Here is a 21448-nt window from a genome sequence, read left to right as displayed (position 1 = left end):
TGATCCAGGATGCCAAAATGGTCCATCTAACAAATTGGACCCTTTGTTTATAATTGTTCATGTGGCTGAGATTCTCTAGTCACTCTTCTTAACTTTTATTTGTTGTTCTAAGATTTAAAACAAAAGGACAAAGCAAATCTTGAACTTGTTGCAATGAAAAACACAAATCCCTGAATGCAAAGTCTATTTCTTCATTCCCAGCAACAGCTACGGGAGCTAACACTCAGCACGTTCTCCAAACCGGTTGTGGGCTTGCCTTGTTCATAAACGTTCATAATTTCCATCCTCAGATATCTAAATTTTAAGACTACATTTGGAAACACAAAGAGACATTAATTTAAATTAGATCTGTAATTCCTTTTATATATAAGAAGTAAAACGCCATCTGCCAAATTCTAAACCTACGCATATTGTTAGTATCTAATCTTATCCATAACAGCACAGTAAAGGATTACTGCACGAGAACACTTCCTAAACAGAAGTTAGTATCTCACTTAGCAACATCTGCCTGACCCCTTGGTCTAGGGACAGCTTCCCCGAGGCTGCAGGAGTTGCACACGAAATGCTGATACACAGGCTCAGACTCTCCTGCACACAGCATGCCTCTCTAGGGGCGTGTTAGGACCAGCCGGGTGAGGAAGGCAGTCGGTAGAATCCAAACTCATCCTTTCCCATCTGATTTTCTGCCTAATGAAACTATAATGCTAGCCACGCGGTTTCCATCGTTCAAATAAGCTCCCTATGGAAGGTTTGGTCATCAGTTTCCCTACAGTTAGAGGACTTTTAGAATTCCTCAGGGAAGGGACACCTTGGTGGCTCAGTTGGTTGAGTGTCTGACTCTTGATTTTGGCTCAAGTCTTGATCCCAGGGTCGTGGGCTTGAGCCCTAACACGGCCCCACCTGAGGCCACAACAAGGATGCCATGTTCTCTCTCCCCCCCTCTGCCCCTCCTCCTGCTTGGTCCACACGCAGGCACTCTCTCTCTCTCAGAAATAAATTAAACATTAAAAACATAATAATTTTGTTAATGTTTTATTTATTTCTGAGAGAGAGAGAGACAACGTGAGCAGGGAGGGTCAGAGAGAGAGGGAGACACAGAATCCAAAGCAGGTTCCAGGCTCTGAGCTGTCAGCACAGAGCCCGATGCGGGGCTCGAACCCACGAACCCTGAGATCCTGACCTGAGCCGAAGTCAGATGCTTAACCGACTGAGGCACCCAGGAGCCCCAATAAAATAATTTTTTAAAAAGAAACAATTCCTCAGGTGAAAAGGCCGATTGTTAAATATTTGTTCTCCTTTTTGGGGCCCTGGGTGGCTCAGTTGGTTAAGCTACCCACTCTTGATTTCTGCTCAAGTCATGATCGCAGGGTTGTGAGATCAAGCCCTACATCGTGCTCTGTGCTGGGTGGGGAGCCTGCTTGGGATTCTCCTTCCTACCTCTCCCTCTGTTCCTCCCTACACATGCACGTGTGTGCTCCCTCTTAACAATTTTTTTAAAATTTATTCTCTTTTCTAAAAATCCCACTTAGTATCATATAGGTGATAATATATGTTCATTACAGACAAACTGAAACATACAAAAATAAATAGGGGCATGGAGGGAGTAACTGTTAGTATTTTGATATCCTCCTAATAGACAGGTTCCTTTTTTTTTAATGTTCTATTTTATTTAAGTTTATTTATTTTGAGAGAGAAAGAGAGATACAGAGTATGAGTGGGGGAGGAACAGAGAGAGAGGGAAACACAGAATCTAAAGCAGGCTCTGGGCTCTGAGCTGTCAGCACAGAGCCCAATGTGGGGTTGGAACTCACGAAGTGCAAGATCATGACCTGAGCCAAAACTGGACACTATACCGACCGAGCCACCCAGGCGCCCCATCCTCATAGACATGTTCTTACACATTTGTCTGTGTATGTGTGTATGTGTCTCTCTCTAAATAGTTATAAATACACGCATTCATACATATATTTTAAAAAAATCACATATATATATATATATATACAGTTTTGAAACTTGCTTTTTTCCTCTCAGCAAATTACTGAAACATATATTTAATATTGTAAAACTCCAGTCATTTGGCATTATTCAGACTTTTGTGGAAAAGAAAATAAACAAAGCACATATGTAAAGGTGCTAAAGACAAATCCAGGGAAAATCCCTATGTAAGCTGTGAAAATGAGAGTATTAGGAAATTAGTTTCTTCTGGTCCAAACTTTTTTACTGGTAAGCTTTGAAAAATATTTTTCACATCATTATTCTTTTATGAGAACACAGCTGGGAAATTCTTCTATTGTCATGCAGTCCCAAACTTAAAGTTTGCCAAATCTAGTTTTTTCTTCTTCTTTTTCTTCTTCTTTTTCTTCTTTTTATTTTAAGCCTTTTAATTTAACTTATTGACCCCGGTATCTTTGCTATATCCGTTGCTAGGATCAAATCATTATACTTTTCAAAAGCATCCCTTTAACCCCGAGGTCAAACAAATGTGAAATATGAGGAAGTTATAAATAGACTGAAATCTAGAACAACCATAACCCTGATGTACTTTATCTAAATTTTTATAACTTTGAAGTACACTGAATACAGAAAGAATGCAGAGCTTTTATTTTCCAGCCAGAGAAACCACATACAAAAAAAAAAAAAAGAATAGAAAAAAATATCTTTCTCATTTCTGTAGTCAACCACTTCATCCAAAAAAAGAACGTAGGGGAGGATTCAAGCCAATCCAACAAAAATAAACTGTTGCCATTGTTTATTGAGAAAATAATTCCTGGGGATTTTTTTCCCCCAAAGCACTGGAAAAAAAAAAAAAAGATCATAAAGAAGATCTCTGGCTTAGTGTATTTCTAGAGGAAAAATTGTTTAACATTTGTTTATTTTATAAACACTACCAATAACAAGTGGGCCCATAAAACTGCCCCCTCTTTTTTGTGTGATGGGAAAGCAGAAGTAAGCTAAATTTGGCCTGCAGTTGAAATATGGTTTGCTGTCTGGAATTGCCCAATATTGTCCAGCTTCTGGAAGATTCCTAAGGTCCATGAATTGTGTCCCAAATGAATAGCCCAAAGTCGGGGGTTGGGTTGGATGAATGGAGCAAGTCCAGACAATAGACTTTGAAATCCAGGTAGTGGAGTTTAGATGGACCCTAATGGTGGATTGAGTTGATGACTCCAATTCTTCCACCTTCTCTGCTTCCGCAGCCTTCCATCGGCTCACTCTGCACAGGGTGCAGTCCCCTTGCCCCTTGACTTTGAGCTTGACTCCATGTCTGTTGAAGCTCCAGGCCTTGAGAGGCCTCGCATGCTTCTGGTTGCCCTTTGCACTGTTGCCATCGCTGTCAGAGAAGCAGCCCTGAAAAGCACACGGTAGTGGAGAAGGAGAGACCCACGGAGCCGGGCTGCACCCCCCCCGCCCACACACACACCCAGGGAGAAACCAAGCTGCCCCAGCCCAGGCTGGCCGATCCTCAACCGACACGACACACCGGCCAATAATAAATATCCATTGTTTTTTAAGCCCCTGAGATTTGGAGTGCTCTGCTATGCTGCATTACTGTGATACATATTGAAACACATCTTAAGCAAAAAGAAAAATAATAAATTTTCTTTAAAAATACAACCCTTACTATACTTTGGGGAGTTTAATGTGTAGCTGTACACAGGCTGGACTGAGGTGAGGAACAGATAGTGCAGTGGCTCACAGGTCAGATGAACAGGTGTGTACACAGTGGGTAACAGAAGGAACTGAAAGAGGGAAGAGACTGACAAAGGGTAAAAGAAAAAGGCTGAATCAATGGAAAAGGAGGCCATTTTCACAGCTAGGAGACCCAGGAAAATGGCAGTTATTTTTGGAGACTTCGAACTTTGAACATGATTTTAGGAAAAACGATGAGCCTACTTTGTGCCATGGCAGGTTTGAAGTAACAATGGCATGATCCGATGGCAGTGCGGCACAGTGGAAAGGGAGCCAGCTCCCGCATCCCCTGAACTGCTGCTAATTCCGCCTTGGCTTTTTCAGGTGAAGTGGACTCTGGGTGTTCAGTCTGCCCAGTCCCTTTCCTTTTGGGAATGCCCCTCTGGTAGTTAGCGGGGTTGTCATTCACATGACATTTTCTCTGCCACCGTGATTGATCCAGATGAGGGCATGTGACCCAATCGGAGTCCTTGGGAGGTGTGTGGGGAGAGGAGGTGTGGGAAGGAATGTTCAGTGACTAAGGGATCTCCTCTCCTGATATCCAGAGCAGTAAGGATACTGTAAACTTGACAGTATTACCATCCAGGCTACTTTGGGGAGAGATACTGCTTGAGAACACAAGCAACAGAAAAAAACAGAGATAAGAAACAGAGCGAGGGAAAGAGAGAGACTTAATGATATTGCTTGAATTCTTAGATCTAATAAAGTCATTCATTAGACTTTCCAGGTATGTATGTACACATTTCCAGCCAATGTGTATATATTTTCTAAATTAATGTTGTTTGAGGGGAGTTTTTGGCTCTTGAAGCCAAGAGTCTTCATTTAGCAGGTAGTCAAGAAATAGTAGCTAACGGGCACATGGCTGGCTCGGTTGGTGAAGTACGTGACACTTGATCTTGGGGTTATGAGTTCTCATTGGGTATAGAAATTACTTAAAAATAAAATATTTTGAGCCAACCTGGTTGGCTTAGTCAGATAAGCCTCTGACTTCAGCTCAGGTAATGATCTCACGGCTCATGAGTTCGAACCCCACATCAGGCTGTGTGCTGACAGCTCAGAACCTGAAGTCGGCTTCGGGTTCTGTGTCTCCCTCTCTCTCTGCCCTCTCCTGCTCATGCTCTCAATAATAAAAAATAATAAAACATTAAAAACTAAAATATTAAAAAAGGAAATAGTAGTTAAACACTGTTAAGTAGAGAATTACCACTTAGAGCTTGCCTGACTTGATATTCTGTGCTTTGTCCTGTAAACGGCAGTCGAAAACTTATGAAGTCTGCATCATTGAAATAAATATGGATGCACAGGCTTTTGAAAGGAAATGTGAAAAGAGTCACACCATGAGATAAGAAGACACACTACAAAGCCATAGTAATAAAAACAATGTGCTGTTGGCAGAGGAACAGGTAAACAAGCGAGTGAAGCAGAATAAGATGCTCAAAAGCAGGTCCATTTACACCTGGGCATGAATATATGATAGTTGATACCACAAACCTGTGGGGAAAGGATAGATTATTTATCAGATGATGTTGGGGGAAAAATGGAGGAAAATAAACTATACACAAAGGTCTATTCTGTATAATCCAAAATCTAAATGTGAAAAGAAAAAAATGTAAAACCAATACAAATAACTGTCAGATAATTTTGTCATCTTGAGGTTGGGAAGAACTTAAATAAATTCTAAAAGCACCAACTATAAGGGGGAAAAACTGATAAATGTGAACCCATCAGAATGAAATGGTTGTGGTCAACAGAGGACCCCCACAGAGGGAGGATATGATAACTATAATGTCAAAATCCAACAAGAAGTGGTATCTAGAACACAGGTTGGCAGACCACGGCTTACAGGCAAGATCTGGCCTTTTAGTTTAAGTTTTATTGGAACACAGCCCTGCTCATGCATTTACGCACTGTCACGGCTGCGACATGCTTGAACAGCAGAGTTGAGCTGCTGCAGCAGAGAACATATGGCCTGCGATCCTAAAACGTTTATTCTCTGGGTCCTTTGCGGTAAAGTTTATCGACATCTTACCTAGAATATATAATGAAATTAACAAAAAAATGTCAGGAAAAATATGAAGAAGTGTTCAACTTCACTATTAGCCACAGACCTACAAATTATATGCGATTCCACTTCAGCAATTTCTCCTGACTGTTGTAGTAAGAGATGTTCATTCTCATTGTTTCTTTACAATAAATGCAGCCACCTGAAAAAATCTGAAAGGATCTTCGTTCCTTACAACCTTAAGAAGGAGCTTAACTGTAGATCCACTTCCCTAACTGACCATAGCATACCCTTTCCTGGACATCTGCTGATGTGTATGTGCATGCTGACATACACACCCACGTACGAGCAGGGAGATAAAGGAGGAATGAGCCATAATAGGACATGGTGAAGAGGCGACTGAAAAGGCTGGCCAGTGCCTCAAGACAATACATTGCCCTTCTCTGCCTGACTTATTTCGCTCTGTTTGCACGTATAGGAGGACTAGGAGGAACTTAACAGAGGACCAACCGGGAGAAGAAGGGGGGAAATGGTGGGGGAAAGGGAGAGAGGCAAACCATGAGAGACTCTTGAATGCTGACAAAAACTGAGGACTGATGGATGTGGGGGGGAGGAGGGATGGGCATGGAGGAGGGCACTCGTGGGGATGAGCACTGGGTGTTATGTGGAAACTAATTTGACAATAAACTATTTGTAAAAAAATTAAAAAAATAAAAAAAATTTAAAAAAAAGACAATACATTGCCACAGACGGCCACAGATTCGGGTTTTGTTCTCAGATATTTGTGGGCATCAGAATCTCCCTGATGGACTACTGGAAACTGAGACTGCTGGATCCCACCAGCAGAGTTTCTGATGCAGCAGGTCCAGATCAGGACCTTATGCATCTGCATTTCTGACAAGTTCTCAGGTGATGCTGATGTTGCTGGTCTGGGAACCACACTGAGTGCCAAGAGTTTCAAGGAGTGAGAGGTTAAGACAGTCAAACCTCAGAGGCTTGGCATGAAGTAATGGACAGATTGAAAGCATTTCTATGTTGTCAGTCCAGATAGCAATTTCCAGAGAATAGCAGATTTTGCTGCTTCCTGTCTTGAAAAAATTCCAAAATTCCCCCCCAAAAACAAAACAAAAAAAATCCCAAAACCTATTCCTGTCCCCTGGAATATCCCCATTGTCAATGGTGGCAGGTGGCATGGGTAAGTCTTCTTCATGAAAGCTGTCATCACACTGCCCCAGAACCCAGCCCCAGCTGGGATGGTCAGAGCGGGTTAATGGCTTAGTTGGCATCTGTCTCCCTCAGAATCCCACACTTTCAGCCAGAGCCCTCAGGTCAAAGGTATTTGGTGTGATAAAGGCATCGTGGGTCTGAATCCACATTTCAATAGAACAGAAACTAAAAATTATCAGAATCACTTTGAAGGGTGGTTAAGAGAGTCACCTCCTGAAAATGGCTATTATGTGTCCATCATCTGGTTTAAAGCCAAATTATGCTGAGGAAGTGGAGGCTCCAGAGCTCCTTTAGATGGATATTTTAATTTCAATTCTGTCCCCACTAAAGGAGCACATTTCCCAAATATGGGACATTATTGGGTGCCTACTGTATGAGTTTTCTAGGGCTGCCAGGACAAATTCCCACCAACCAGGTGGCATAAAACAGCAGAAATTTGCTCTCACGCAGTTCTAGAGGCTAAAGTCTGAGGGCAAGGTGACGACGGGGCCGTGCCCTCCCTGGGGCCTGCGGGAGAAGACCCTTCCTCTCCCTGCGTCTCATGGCGGGCTGGCCGTCTCGGTGCTCCTCGACTTGCAGCCACATTGCTTCAGCCTCTGCCCTGCCATCACACGGCCTTCCCTTGTGTGTCTCCTCTCTTTTCCCTTCTGGCGAGGACACCTGTCATATTGGTTCAGGGCCCATCCTACTCCAGTATGACCTCAGCTTAACTAATTACAACGTCTACAACCCTATTTCTGAATAAGGTCACATTCTGAGGTATTGGGGGTTAGGGCTTTGACTTTGACTTTTTTTTTTTTTTTGAAGACACAATTAACCCATAACATCTACCATGTCGCTCCACTCTCTTCTCTTTCCAAATCAAACCCAGATTTTCCCAAAAGCATATTAACTGACATACCTATGAGTGATAATATTAAGCCAAGACTGGGAAGACTCAGCCTATGTGGTATGGCTTGTCTGAACAAGTCACTCCTGGCACACAAGATACGCTTGGGGAAACTCATAAATATGCTCTTTTGGAACCTATAGCAACGGGGCATCAGGGCAAAGCAACTAGCTTGTAGAAGATGGGGACATTAGAATGCCATGTTCAGTCAAGGCACTTCTCAGATTGTTTGCTAATTATCTGCTTTCCTGGATGTTATCCCATTAGATTTTTAAAAATCTATCTTATCTCTTACCATAAAGACTAACATATAATGGGCTCTCAATTTAATACATGTTTCAATACTGGTAAAAGTGATTTCAGCTCAGTTCAGGAAAGACAAGTTGGAGCAGACCCACAGGGGGCCAAGTTCAGATACAGTCAGGGATTTAGTGGCAGGTTCCTTCCCATCCATGCCTGACCCACGAAGTTGGATGAGAACTCGAGAGCCCCATGGGCACACACGCTCATACACTGCAAAATGCTATGGGGGGAAAATTGCCAAAGATTTGGAAATGGGCAAAAAAGACTATTCGTTTTCCTCCAATGAAATGCTGGGGTATTGTCCCCCAGCCCGGCCAGGTATCTGATCTGACAGTATCAGATCTGATAGTCTTTGATTGGACTAATCTACAACTCTGTAGAGGTATGAGTAAATTTGGAGAAAATTCAGTCATGCCAATGCTTCCTGTCTGTAGTGATGCCAAGGAGTCCTGTCCACAGTAATGCAAAATGGATTTGTCCAGCAGAGAACATAAATCTCTAAGTCTAAATCTTATTTGATCTGGTGTTAACATCTTAGTGGGTCTGTCATTAATTAATGAGTTAAATAAACGCTTTCACATGCAAGCACTTTATATTTGTAAAAGAGTCCTGATTTCCCCTTTCAAAATGATACTTCAAGGGGTGCCTGGGTGGCTCAGTCAGTTAAGTGTCCGACTTCAGCTCAGGTCATGATCTCCCGGTTCGTGGGTTCGAGCCCCACGTCGGGCTCCGTGCTGACAGCTCAGAGCCTGGAGCCTGCTTCAGATTCTGTGTCTCCCTCTCTCTCTGACCCTCCCCTGCTCTCTCTCTCTCTCTCAGAAATAAATAAAACCTTAAAAAATTTTAAAAAATATTAATTTTGAGTGTTCAGTTTAGTGACATTAAATACATTCATAATATTATGTAACCATTACTACTGTCTGTACCTGAAATTTTTGCATCATCCCAAACACGAACTCTGTGTCCATTGCACAGTATCTCCCACCTCCCATTAAGCCCTACTCTATTTCCCGTCTCTGTAACTATGAGGTACACTGGGTACCTCCTATTAGTGGAATCATACAATACTTGTTCTTCCATGATGGGCTTATTTCACTTAGCGTGATGTTTTCAAGGTCCATTCATGTTGTAGCACGTGTCAGAATTTCATTCTTTTTTAAGGCTGAATAATATTCCATTGTATGTACATTCACGTTTGCTTATCCAGTCATCCGTTGATGGTCATTTGGGTTGTTTCCACCTTTTGGCTGCTGTCAATAACGCTTCTTCCTTTTGAATGAGCCTAATTAGAAGGAGCACAAAGAGATCTCTCACTGGGGAAGGGTATGCAATTTGGAGAATGGAAATTCTGCTTTGCCCGGCCTGCATCTTCCCAGAAACTAGGATCTGCAACTTGGCTCTGCTGCTGAGAGACAGCCACCCTCCAAGACACTTTTCTGTAGAACATGCTGAGGACTTTTTGTTACCTCTCATCTCTATCCTAATAGCTGGGGTGTTCGTTTGCTGCTACCATAACAAAGTACGACAGGTTGTGGGGCTTAAACAATGTAAATGTATTTCTCACAGGTGTGGAGGCTGGAAGTCCAAGATCAAGGTGCTGGCAAGCTTGTTTCTCCTGAGACCTCTCTCCTTGACTTGTAGATGGCTATCATCTCCCTGTGTGTTCACATCACCTCTCTATCATGCGTGTCTGTGTCCTAATCTCTTCTTGCAAGGACAACAGTCACATTGGATCAGGGCATACCCATATGATCTCATTTAAACTTAATTACCTCTTTAAAGGCCCTATGTCCAAATACAGTCACATTCCGAGGTGCTGGGGGATAAGACTTCAACATGGGAGTTTTAGGAAGACTCAATTCAACCCCTAACAGCTGGTAACCAGATTAATAGCATGTCACTCTCAGAGACCTGAAAGTTTTTTAGTCTGCTGGTTTGATGATACTCAATTTATGAAATAGGTGCTCATTGATATTGATAGAGCCTGGAATCTGTTTAGTGGATGAAAACCATTTAAGATAAGACTAAAACTGCAGAAATCTCTGGGAGGGAATTGCATTAGCTCATTAAATGTATACTAGAGCAGGATTTTCTGACTGCTTCCTGAGAAGAATGTCATTTCCCCTAAGTAGGTGGTGGGGTTTATGGGGTGCTACGAGTGATGAGGGCAGTGAGGGGCTGGTTGTAGGCACTGTGGGTGACTTTGGCTAAACTGCTTAACTCACCTGGGTTTCAGTTTCCTTCTCTGTGAGAGGGAGGGACTCAATGGTTCCCATGGTCTTCAGACCCTTCCTACTTAAACGTGGGCCAGAAAGCAGGGGCATCACATTATGTGGAGCTGGTGAGACATGTGGAATCTCTGTATGTTTCCCAAGCCTATTGGATCAGAATCTGCATCTTAACATCTTCAGTTGATTCACATGCACATGGAAATCTAAGAAGCACTGATTTAAGATTCATTGGGTCTGGTGGTCACAGAGGGAGACCAAGGAACCCATCACTATGAAACTTAAAATTTCCCCCTTCCCTAGTTTCCTTCCCTCAGAGACTAGGTTGGAGGTAAGACGTTTGTCCCTGTTTCTTAGCCACTGTAAATACACACAGGAAAGGCTCCATTCTTGCAGGCAACCCCCACCCCATTCAGAGAAGAAAACAAAGATTCAAATGCTTGTGCCCCCCACCCTCCCACCCCAATTTGCTAATCCATGGCTAAAAGATCTAGGGAATGCACAAAACCCAACAGGATTAATGGGTTAATTTAAGGACTTCTCCAGCCTCCATACTGCAATCTTCCATACATCCATATTATAAAACTGGAGAGCTGAACTCAACAGTAAAAAACAAACAATCCAGCGTACCTGGCTGGCTCAGTTGGAAGAGTGTGTGACTTGCTCTTGGGGTCTTGAGTTTGAGCCCCACGCTGGGTGTAGAGATTACTAAAAAAAATAATAAACTTTAAAACAAAAACCAAAAAACCCCCAAACAATCCAATGAGAAATGGACAATGAACATTTCACCAAGGAGGATATACAGATGGTAAATAGCCACATGAAAATATGTCCAATATCCTATCATAAGGGAGATAAGACTCTGTGATTTCACTCCTGGGCATCTGTCCCAGAGAAATGAAGACTTGCATTTACATAAAAACCTATGTAAGAATGTTCTTAGAGGCTTTATTCACAATAGCACTAAACTGAAAACAACCCAGATGTCCTTCAATAAGGGAAACACACTCTGGCTGTGCATACAACAACCTGAACGAATCTCCAGAGAACTAGGCTGAGTGAAGGAAGCCATCTCAAAGATCAATACTGCTTGATTCCATTTATATAACATTTTTTAAAAGTTTATTTATTGAGAGAGAGAGTGTGGGGGAGGGTAGAGAGAGAATCCCAAGCAGTCTCTGCACTGTTAGTACGGAGCCCAAGGAAGGCCTAGAACTCATAAATCCTGAGATCACAACCTGAACTGAAATCAAGAGTCGGATGCTCAGCTGACTGAGCCACCCAGGTGCCCCTATAACATTCTTGAAATAACGAGATTACAGAAATGGAGAGCAGATGGTGGGAGGAGCATAAGGTAGGTGGGGGTGGCTGTAATAGAGCAACCTGAAGGATTCTTGTGATGATGGAAATGTTCTGTATCCTGATGTATCAATATCAATATCCTGATTTTGATATTGTGCTGTGGTCTTGTAAGACATTACTCTTGGGGAAAACTGGGTAAAATGAACACAAGGTCTCTCCGTCATTTCTTACAATTGCATATAAATTTAAAATTCTCTCAAAAAAGAAAAAGAATGAGGGGCACCTGCATGGCTCATTCAGTTAAGCAGGCCATGATTTCATGGTTTGAGTTCGAGCCCTGCATTGGGCTTGCTGCTGTCAGCATGGTGCCTGCTTTGGATCTTCTGTCTCCCTTTCTCTCTGTCCTTCCCCCACTCACAAGCTCTTGCTCTCTCTCTCTCTCTCTCTCTCAAAAATAAACATTTAAAAAAAAGATAGAATGAGAGAAAAATAAAGAAGATAAATTATTCCTGTCAGAAAAAAAAAAAAGAGGGGGGAAGAGAGCTGTGTCCCGGTCCCCATTAGAGAAATGTACTTTGATTCTTCAATAGCTGAGGAGTTCTGGGTGCTTCTGCTGGGTATGGAGTGGGAACGGAGGACAGGAAAGGGAGAAAAGGAGGGATTTTTAATTATTCTCTGGAAGCCCTTTATTTCTATGCAAATTGGACACTATCACTTAGACCATTGTTCCTCAAAAAGTAACTGTTCACCAAAGCCTAGCCAGCACATACCTCAGAACACACCAGAAAACCTAAGAAATTATAAGACAGATTCCTTGTCCCTTAATGGGGGGGCCACATGTCAGTAGGATGTCCTCTACATGGGCCATGCAGGACACTGACCTGCAGCTTCTGGACATGGGAGAAGTCTCTCTGGGATGTCACTTCAGCCACACTCCACAAGGTGGCTTGGACTGACTCAGGCCTTTCTTGCATCCAGGCCCTGAACAACTTCCAACACCTGCCTTTGACTGAGGAACTCATCAAATTCCATTTAAAGACAGGAGAGAGTTCATGCAACAGTTTGTCTTCCTGAGGCCTGCTGTTTGCCTATAGACTGAGACTTCTAGAACTTCCCTCCATGGCATCTCTTGGCATTCCACCCATTGTTTCTTCAGTGCTTATGGGGTGTTCACAGGTTGATTACTGCAGCTTTGGCTCTCCTCCTGCCCAGTGCAGACACGGAAACAAGAGGCATGAAACACGGGGAACATCTTGAACGCCAATTCAGCCAACAGGGCACTTGCCTTATTCAGAGAGCAAGTGGCATGGTAGCAGGAGCTCAGGCTCCATAAGTGGAGACCAATTCATTGTCCTCCCTTAACCTCTCCATTCAGTCTCAAAATGACAGTTACCATATAACTGCTGTATCCTCTCCTATATTTAATTCATGTTTTCTGTTCACTGGAAGACCAGCAGATCTGGGCTCTTCAACTAGCAGGTCCCAGTCAATGAACATTGCTTGATCAACCTTCAACTGGTCTTTACGACTGTCCCTTGCCTTGATTGGAGGGGACTCGGGCTTGCCTCCCACCACCCAAGCAATGACTCTACCCTTCAAAGTGAACCACACCAGTTGCCTGTTGCTATCCTCTAACAACTCCTCTCTTTTCCATAGTGGTCATGTGATGGTTTTATAAGAATACAGAGTAAAACAATCCTAAAACTTGTATAAAATCACAAAAGACCCCAATAACCCAAAGCAATCTTGAAAAAAGAAGAACAAAACTGGAGGCAATCACAACACAATCCAAGATTTCAAGATATACTATAGAGCTGTAGGAATCAAAACAGTATGGTACTGGCACAAAAATAGACACATACATCAATGGAACACAATAGAGAGCCCAAAAATAAACCTACACTTCTATGATCAATTAATCTTCAGCAAAGGAGGCAAGAATACGTAAAGGGAAAAAGATAATCTTTTCAACGAAAGGTGCTGGGAAAACTGGGCAGCTACATGCAAAAGAAGGAAACTGGACCACTTTCTTACATCCTACACAAAAATAAATTCAAAATGGATTAAAGACCTAAATATGAGACCTAAACCATAAAAATCCTAGAAGAGAATACAGGCAGTAATTTCTTTGACATCAGATGTAGCAAAGTTTTTGTAGCGATGACTCCTAAGGCAAGGGAAAACCATGCAAAAATAAACCATTAGGACTACATCAAAATAAAAGGCTTCTACACAGCAAAAGAAACAATCAACAAAACAAAAACACAACCTATTGAATGGGATCAGATATTTGCAAATGACATATCTGATAAGGGGTTAACATCCAAAACATATAAGGAATTTATGCAACTTAATACCAACCCCCCCAAATAATCCAATTAAAAATGGACATATGACATGAAGATATTTCTCCAAAGAAGATATACAGAGGGCCAACAAACACTTGAAGAGATGCTCAACAGTACACATTATCAGGGAAATGCAAATCAAAACTATAATGAGATATCACCTCACACCTGTTGGAATGGCTACAATCAAAACCATAAGAAATAAGAGTTGGTGAGGATGTGGCGAAAAAGGAACTTCGTGCACCACTGGTGGGAATGCAAACTGGTGCAGCCACTGTGGAAAACAGTATGGAGTTTCCTCAAAAAAATTAAAAAATAGAACTACCAAAGGATCCAGTAATCCCCCTACTGGATATTTACACAGAGAATATGAAAGCATTAATTTGAAACGCTATTTACATCCCTAGGTTTATGGCAGCACTATTCACAATAGCCAGAATATGGAAGCAATCCAAGTGTCTATCAACTGATGAATGGATAAAAATGTGGCATATGCCATATCAGCCATAAAAAAATGAAATCTTGCCATTTCCAAGATTTAAAACAAGAATGAATTGTTGCTGTTTGCAACAACATAGATGGATCTAAAGGATATGATGCTAAGTGAAATCAGTCAGTCAGAGAAAGACAAATCCATATGATTTCATTCATATGTGGCATTTAAGAAACAAAACAACCAACCAAAGAAGAAAAGAGAGAAACCAAAAAACAGACTTTCTCTATACCCAACATGGGGCTCAAACTCACAACCCTGAGATCAGGAGTCATATGCTCTACTGACTGTGACAGCCAGGCACCCCCCACCCAAAACACTCTTAACTATAAAGAACAAACGGGTGATTAGCAGAAGGGAGTGGGTGGGCGGGTGGGTGACACGGGGGAAGGGGATTAAGAATACACTTACAGGCATGTGCACGGAGTGTGTATAGACTGTTGAATCGCTATATCATACACCTGAAACTAATACAACACAGAATACTAACTATACTGGAAATAATTTTTTTTTAATTAAAAAAAGGTAATATGTTACTCTTTATAATGTGTATACAGAACACTTAAATATTATAGAAAGTCTGGCAAAATTAGGATAAATATCACAAATGCCAAGCCATTGCTTGTGTAACAAGAATATTGGGAGAATCAGAGGTAGTTGTGGCTTAATATAAAATGACATATTTCACATATATTTTCTCATACATAACTATAGCAACCTAGAGATTCAATATTTGAATGTAAATGTACGTCAGAAAGGAGAGGGATGCCTGCGTGGCTCAGTCAGTTAAGTGTCTGACTGGCTCAGGTCATGATCTCTCAGTGAGTTTGAGCCCCGTGTTGGGCTGTGTGCTGACACCTCGGGGTCTGGAGCTTGCTTTGGATTCTGTCTCTTCCTCTCTCTGCCCCTCCCCACTTGCTCTGTCTCAAAAATTTTTTAATTTTTTTAAAAAAGGAGAAGAGTAGATTGTACAGATTTTTCACAACTTTGAAAATCGGCTACGTCTTCCAGTGGAAGAGAGCAACTCACAGGCACTCAGGGAGGCTTTTACCAGCACCACCTTGGGGTTGGCTAGTGGGGCGTGGCTCACTCTCCTGGGACCAGCCTGGGCAGCGGGGTGTGGGGTAGAATGTGCCGGAAAAGAAGCTGGAGCCAGAGTTCAGAGCACGTGCAGCTTCTAGTCAAAGTCTCCAGAACAGACGAGGGAGACGAAAAGGGATGTGTCCTTCACAGGGGCCGCGCAGGGCTGCTCTGGAGTGAGAGTGAGCCACAGCTGTGGCACGAAGCATCGGGGAGCAAGGGAAGCAGCCAGCGCAGTGGGGGCAGTGTCAGGGTGTATCCCACTTCTGTTCCCGCTGATCTCTGGATTTTCTTTTCCAGGAAACAAAGCCTGTCCCGCTGTTCATATGGTTAAAGCTGTAACCATTCCGACACAGATCTGAAGAACCGAAAATCACATGCGAGGTAGAAATAAATCACTTTGTGACTTCTCCTGAAACTGCACTTTGAATGAGAGGGGCAGGAAGGGAGACGTGGCGAGAAAGCAGAGAGAGCGTGGGCTCTGGAGGCAGACAGTGAGGTGCAAACACAACAGTCAAGTGCACAGTTGAGCTGGGCATCAGGTTGTTTTTAAGTTGTTTTTAATAGATTGGTAATAAGGGGCAACATTTCTGTGTAGCAGCACACGAAATTAGACGATGCATCCATTAGCTGGGATCTGGCAATGCTTTTTTTGGTTTTTGTCAGCCTCTACCGACTGTGTGTAGGCGAGTTACGGAGTATAGAAGCTTTTCTCTTCAAATTTTTCACCAAACAGGTCTTAGGAAGTAGCTTATATCACTTCACCTATGTATTAAATATCACTGGGGAGTCATTTAATAACAGAGATGCTTTATACTTCATGCCAGACACACTCTGCACAATAAAACTTACTCTCTCCACACTTACTTTCTTAAAGTCCTCACACCAATTTTGAAACTAAATTCTTTTAATATTGTCAGCTAAATGAGGATCCAAATAAGAGGTTTCGAGTAGGTAAATTAAAAATGAAGTTTCGATTTCTGGGAAGATCCACAGGAAACTGTTACCGGCGACTGTGTCCTGGGGCGAGAACTCAGTGACTGGAGCCTGAATGCAGACTTCCTCTATATTCCTTAGTACAGTTTCAATTGTGTACCGTGTACATGGATTACCTATTCCCGAGGAAAAATCTAATTAAGATAGTGAAAATTAAAATATTCAGAATCTAAGTTGAAACCGAGAATACTAGATATCCTGTTAGAGTGCTTTTTCTTAAAGCTTCAAAATAAAGGGCAACTGCTCTGCGGTTAAATAAAAGCCCTCTCTGTCCACCACCCTCTGCGTCTTGGTAGCTGCGTAGTTTCTTAAAGGAGCCTACTAAGCATGTGTGGGAGTTAAAAATGCATTTAATCACCGCCCCCCCCCCCCGCCCAAGTTTGACAGAAGTGTGGCAAGGAGGGCCATCTGTTTTGTTTGAATGAGAAATGACCCAGCATTCTGATTTCAATTAGCCTCTTTGTAGCTTTATGTTTGAGCTCCTTCCATGGGTAACAGTTCAAACTAAGTGTACAGAGGAGCTGGCCAAGTTCTGCCAGTGCTGATTTGTTTTAACAACTGTCAGTGATCACAGAACAAGTGTACAAGACAATGTTGCTGGATACATATTAAAATGCATAATTTTATGGAATCAAAATAGCACATTCTAGAACCTGAGAGCTAATCAACAAAATATTGAAATGGTGTCTTTACATCATTATATCAAATAATTATTTAAAATCAACATCACTTACCTAAATTCCTAGTTTCAATCAATACACACCTACTATGTGCCAAGTACTGTTATGCCCTAGGCATGAACCAAAGAGGATACGAGCGGTGGTTCTTGCCCTTGAGAGGTCTGTGATCTATTTGGGAGGATAAGCCTGCAAAGTTAAACAATAATTTGAGTAATATTTAAGTCAATACTAGGAGAGGTGTCAAACACCACTGCTAACAAATTATTAGGAGTGCAGAGGATGCGGGGGCGCCTGAGTGGCTTAGTCGGTTAAGTGTCCGACTTTCGCTTAGGTCATGATCTCACGGTTCGTGGGTTCGAGCCCCGCGTCGGGCTCTGTGCTGACTGCCAGCTCAGAGCCTGGAGCCTGTTTCAGTCTGTGACTCCCTCTCTCTCTGACCCTCCCCTACTCACGCTGTCTCTCTCTCTCCTAGAAATAAATAAAACATTAAAAAAAAAAAAAGGAGTGCAGAGGATGGGAAGGATCACTTGGGTCAAAGACGTTATACTGGGAGAGATCTGATCAATAGTGGTAGAGCAGGATTCTAAAGCCCGTGTCCCTTCCACATCACCTCCACTCGAATCTCTCTTTCAACACACAGCAGGAGGTTTACAAAGGTATGTACAGCCTCTAGAATGGTTAAAGGTAACCCAAAGAAGCGTCACTGCATAGGTGAAGGTCCAAACAACCCTCATGGCTTTAAGGAAAAACAGCATGAATCTTGGCCCTACTGGTCACTGCCTGCCAGGGTGTTTGTCAGACACCATATTCCTGGGCCCCATCCTGCATAGGTTGATTGCCCAATTCTCTGATAGGAGTTATGTAATGGGTCTCAAGGAAGATATATGAATGTGGGAGGGGTCACTTTTGATGGCAGCTGGTTTGTGCAATGCCAGTAATGACTGGTGCACAGTTTCCCCGCAAGCAGAGCGAATGCACTGCACTCCGGTGCTCCTATTCCTTACCAGCTGGTTTCCTGATGTCCTCAAGATTCTACCACCTCCTGAAGCTCCATCAGCTTCTCATCACGACCCCTCTCCTCAAGGGGTTGGCAAAGTTCTTCAAAGTCATATCGTGCAGAACAGGGGAGTAAGTCTGGAAGGTGTCGTCTGAGTCCTAGTGGTGGTGGCCACTGAGGACACCGGCTCAGCAGCAATGTCATAGCATGGGCTCTTCTGAGTCCCCAGCTCCTTCTACCCTGGCACTGTGAGAGCAGGACATGGGCAGCAACTCTCCTGTGGCTAAGTCTCGCCCTACTGCCTTAATTTGCTGTTGTACCTGCAAGCGTCCCAGTCAACACTGCAACCCAACTCTCTTCTCTGGCTAATGTCTGGCATAGCATCAGCCAGAGAAGAGAGCCTGGTTCATTCTGACTTACTGGCTTATTATTTTCTTTGATAATAATGCTAAAAACACTGAGCTTATATTTAGGAAGAAAATCGGATTTGAATTCTATGTAGACATCATTGATTATTAAGTATCAGTAAAAACGAGCTTTTAAAGGAAACACTAATCCAGGGCGCCTGGGTGGCTCAGTCGGTTAAGTGTCCAACTTCAGTTCAGGTCATGATTTCCCAGTTTGTGGGTCTGAGACCCACGTCAGGTTAGCTGCTGTCAGCACAGAGCCCACTTCAAATCCTCTGTCCCTACCTCTCTCTGCTGCACTGCCACTCGTGCTTTCTGAAAAAAACAAAAACAACCTAATCCTTCAAGCTATCATTTTCGAGTTAAATCTACCATATTTTAAACTCTTTTCAGAGAAATTAATGACCCAGGACCTATATGTATCAGGGTCAAGACCATTTGTGTGGCCTAGAACAGATTTTTTGCTAAAAATACCCAAAGGAAATAATAAACAGCACTCTTTAGGAACCAATGTCTTCTTCTTTATAAAATAATTCATTATTAATGAAAATGTCAACTGTATCAGTGGGCCAAAGAATAAAAGATAATCAAAATGTGAGAATGAAGATAGTTCAAATGAGCAGGCCAAAGAAATCCAGAATTTCAAAAGCTAGAGAAATGTGCAGAAACAATGATTTTTGTATTTAGACTTCAAATTACGGTTGAGAGAATAAATCAGTAGAAGGAAACAAGTTTGACTCAAAGTAAACAAACAGGCTGTTCAAAGTAAAAATTTCTGAGAAAGCAAAGCATTATTTTCTACATATAGATTTCACTGCAGGTGGAGGGAGACGTTATGGCCACTATTCAGGCTGCAGGATAAAAATATAAATATGGAAAATATTTTCTTAATGGCATAAAATTACATATTAATGAAATATCAGAATGTCCTGCTATCCATAGGCAAAAGGTGAGGAATGAATTCTGTGAACAGAAGTCATTTATCCTCTTCATTAAAAACCAAAAGCAGGCCATACTTTATAAAGACTTCTAAAGTTAATCATTTAAAAAAATCTTTCAGGCCTATAATGCTTTATAATTTTAAAACTGTTCTGTGACTCATGCCATTGCATAATCTCAGCTAGTCTATGTGAAAGTAGGAGGGACTGATAGCACAGATTTAAGGTATCGGTTAATTTTCAAGTCAAACATCAGATAGAACAAAGGCACCAGATGCCCATGGATGACCACATAGCAACTTCTGGGCCGCACTGTGGACAAGCTTCGTACCTTGTACGGTGTGATGAATACGGAGAGGCCTATCTTCAGCTGCTTCCCCCAACTGCTCCGTTACCCCACTGGCAGGCACCCTTTTGAGGCACTCATTTCACTCACAGCACTGGTCAGATGCCATAGAACTCACACTGCAAACAGTAAATAGCACTGCTAATTAACACCACTTTCGCTACTGGCATTGTTTAAGATTCTCCAATTAGCCAAGAGTTGGGACACTGAGAGAAAGGCATAACTGGGTAACTTCTGAAGTGACAAGAAAAGGAAAAAGGACTCAGAAATCATGTGACTGCCCTGTGTTCACGACACCATGGCAACCAAGGTGTGTGAGCTAGAACCATGGCAGCTGTGTCCTCAGGAAGTCCTAATGAAAGCCGCAGAGAAAAGGCTGTGTCCTCGCCGGCCCTTCTCACCACTGGTCTTGCCTTCCTCCTCACTATCTCCTTCCTCGTTATTACGCCCTCCTAAATCTTTTCGATATTTAAATTTTTCAAATGGCCTCATCATTATTTAAATGTGAAATGTGTTACTGCAAAGTATAAAGAAAAATAAAAATTTTATATAAAAAATTCTAAGTAGTAAGTTTTTTAGTCACTAAGCTAATTGTTCACTGAAGGAAAAATAAGACTGAAGAAGCTTAACTCTGATCAACAAAGCTAGCCTTGTTCTCAATCCACATTTTATAAACTTTTTCTTCAGTCAATCATCCTATCCCAACTGTACTTTAACAGTATTATACCTAAAAAAAAAAATTATACTGCAAGAGATGTAGAAAATAAATTTGAAAGGAAATTCTCTTAAATCTCTATGGGACAGGGCAAAAATAACCAGAGCTCCTTCATGCTTCAACATGGACAGGTTAGTTTTTTAAAAAGGGATATTGATATAAAATAATGAGTAAGAGCCCCCAACATCATATGAATAATAGTTAATCATTTTAGTGTAAATTTAGTGTAAACAGGATCTGATTTGTTCTCGTAAGCAGCAAGCATCCAGCCCCTAACATACAAGATGAATATTCTTACAGGTATAAGCAGACTAATGTTCCTGAAATAATCCCAAACTTTTATTTCCACATAAATGGTTTTTAATTAGCAGATGAATATGAAAGAGAAATAGTTATTTCTTAACTCTAAGAAATAAAACTGTGAAATCCAAATTAAGACAGTGTAATCATAAAGAGGAAGATCTGCTAGCTATTGCTAATGTATAAATAAACACTAACTTAAAAAAATGAGAAACACTGTATTTTGAAAAATAGGTCAAAAACATAAAATCCTTAATGACAATGCAGTGAGGCCCATATTAACTACTAGTAGACTTACATCATTTTTCTGGCTAGCTATACACAACTAAAATTTCTATTACTGCCAGATTTGTCACAAGGCCTAGGAGGCTGGAGTTTCATTTAGATCAACCAAGAAAATGTTACATGAACAAAAATCAGTAAAATCTGATAAAACAGTAATAACCATTTTAAAATACCATTGGTGAACAGATTTCTATTTATAGACACTCCTTGAATATACAATAG

At 41.8% G+C, this 21448-nt stretch overlaps 1 long non-coding RNA gene across 1 annotated transcript; it reads right to left on the bottom strand.

Annotated features, from left to right (window-relative positions):
• Nucleotides 1–2760: 2760 nt before the first annotated feature.
• Nucleotides 2761–9182, bottom strand: LOC120245465. Its single transcript, XR_005531797.1, has 3 exons — nt 9154–9182; nt 4895–5181; nt 2761–3348 (listed from the first exon to the last, which is right to left on the bottom strand). It is a non-coding gene; the product is annotated as an uncharacterized LOC120245465 (long non-coding RNA).
• Between the last annotated feature and the right edge of the window lie 12266 nt (nt 9183–21448).

Source organism: Hyaena hyaena, unplaced genomic scaffold (genome assembly GCF_003009895.1).
Source record: "Hyaena hyaena isolate Hyena2069 unplaced genomic scaffold, ASM300989v1 scaffold_418, whole genome shotgun sequence".
Taxonomy (NCBI): domain Eukaryota; kingdom Metazoa; phylum Chordata; class Mammalia; order Carnivora; family Hyaenidae; genus Hyaena; species Hyaena hyaena.
This window is presented reverse-complemented; position numbering and strand designations above follow the sequence as displayed.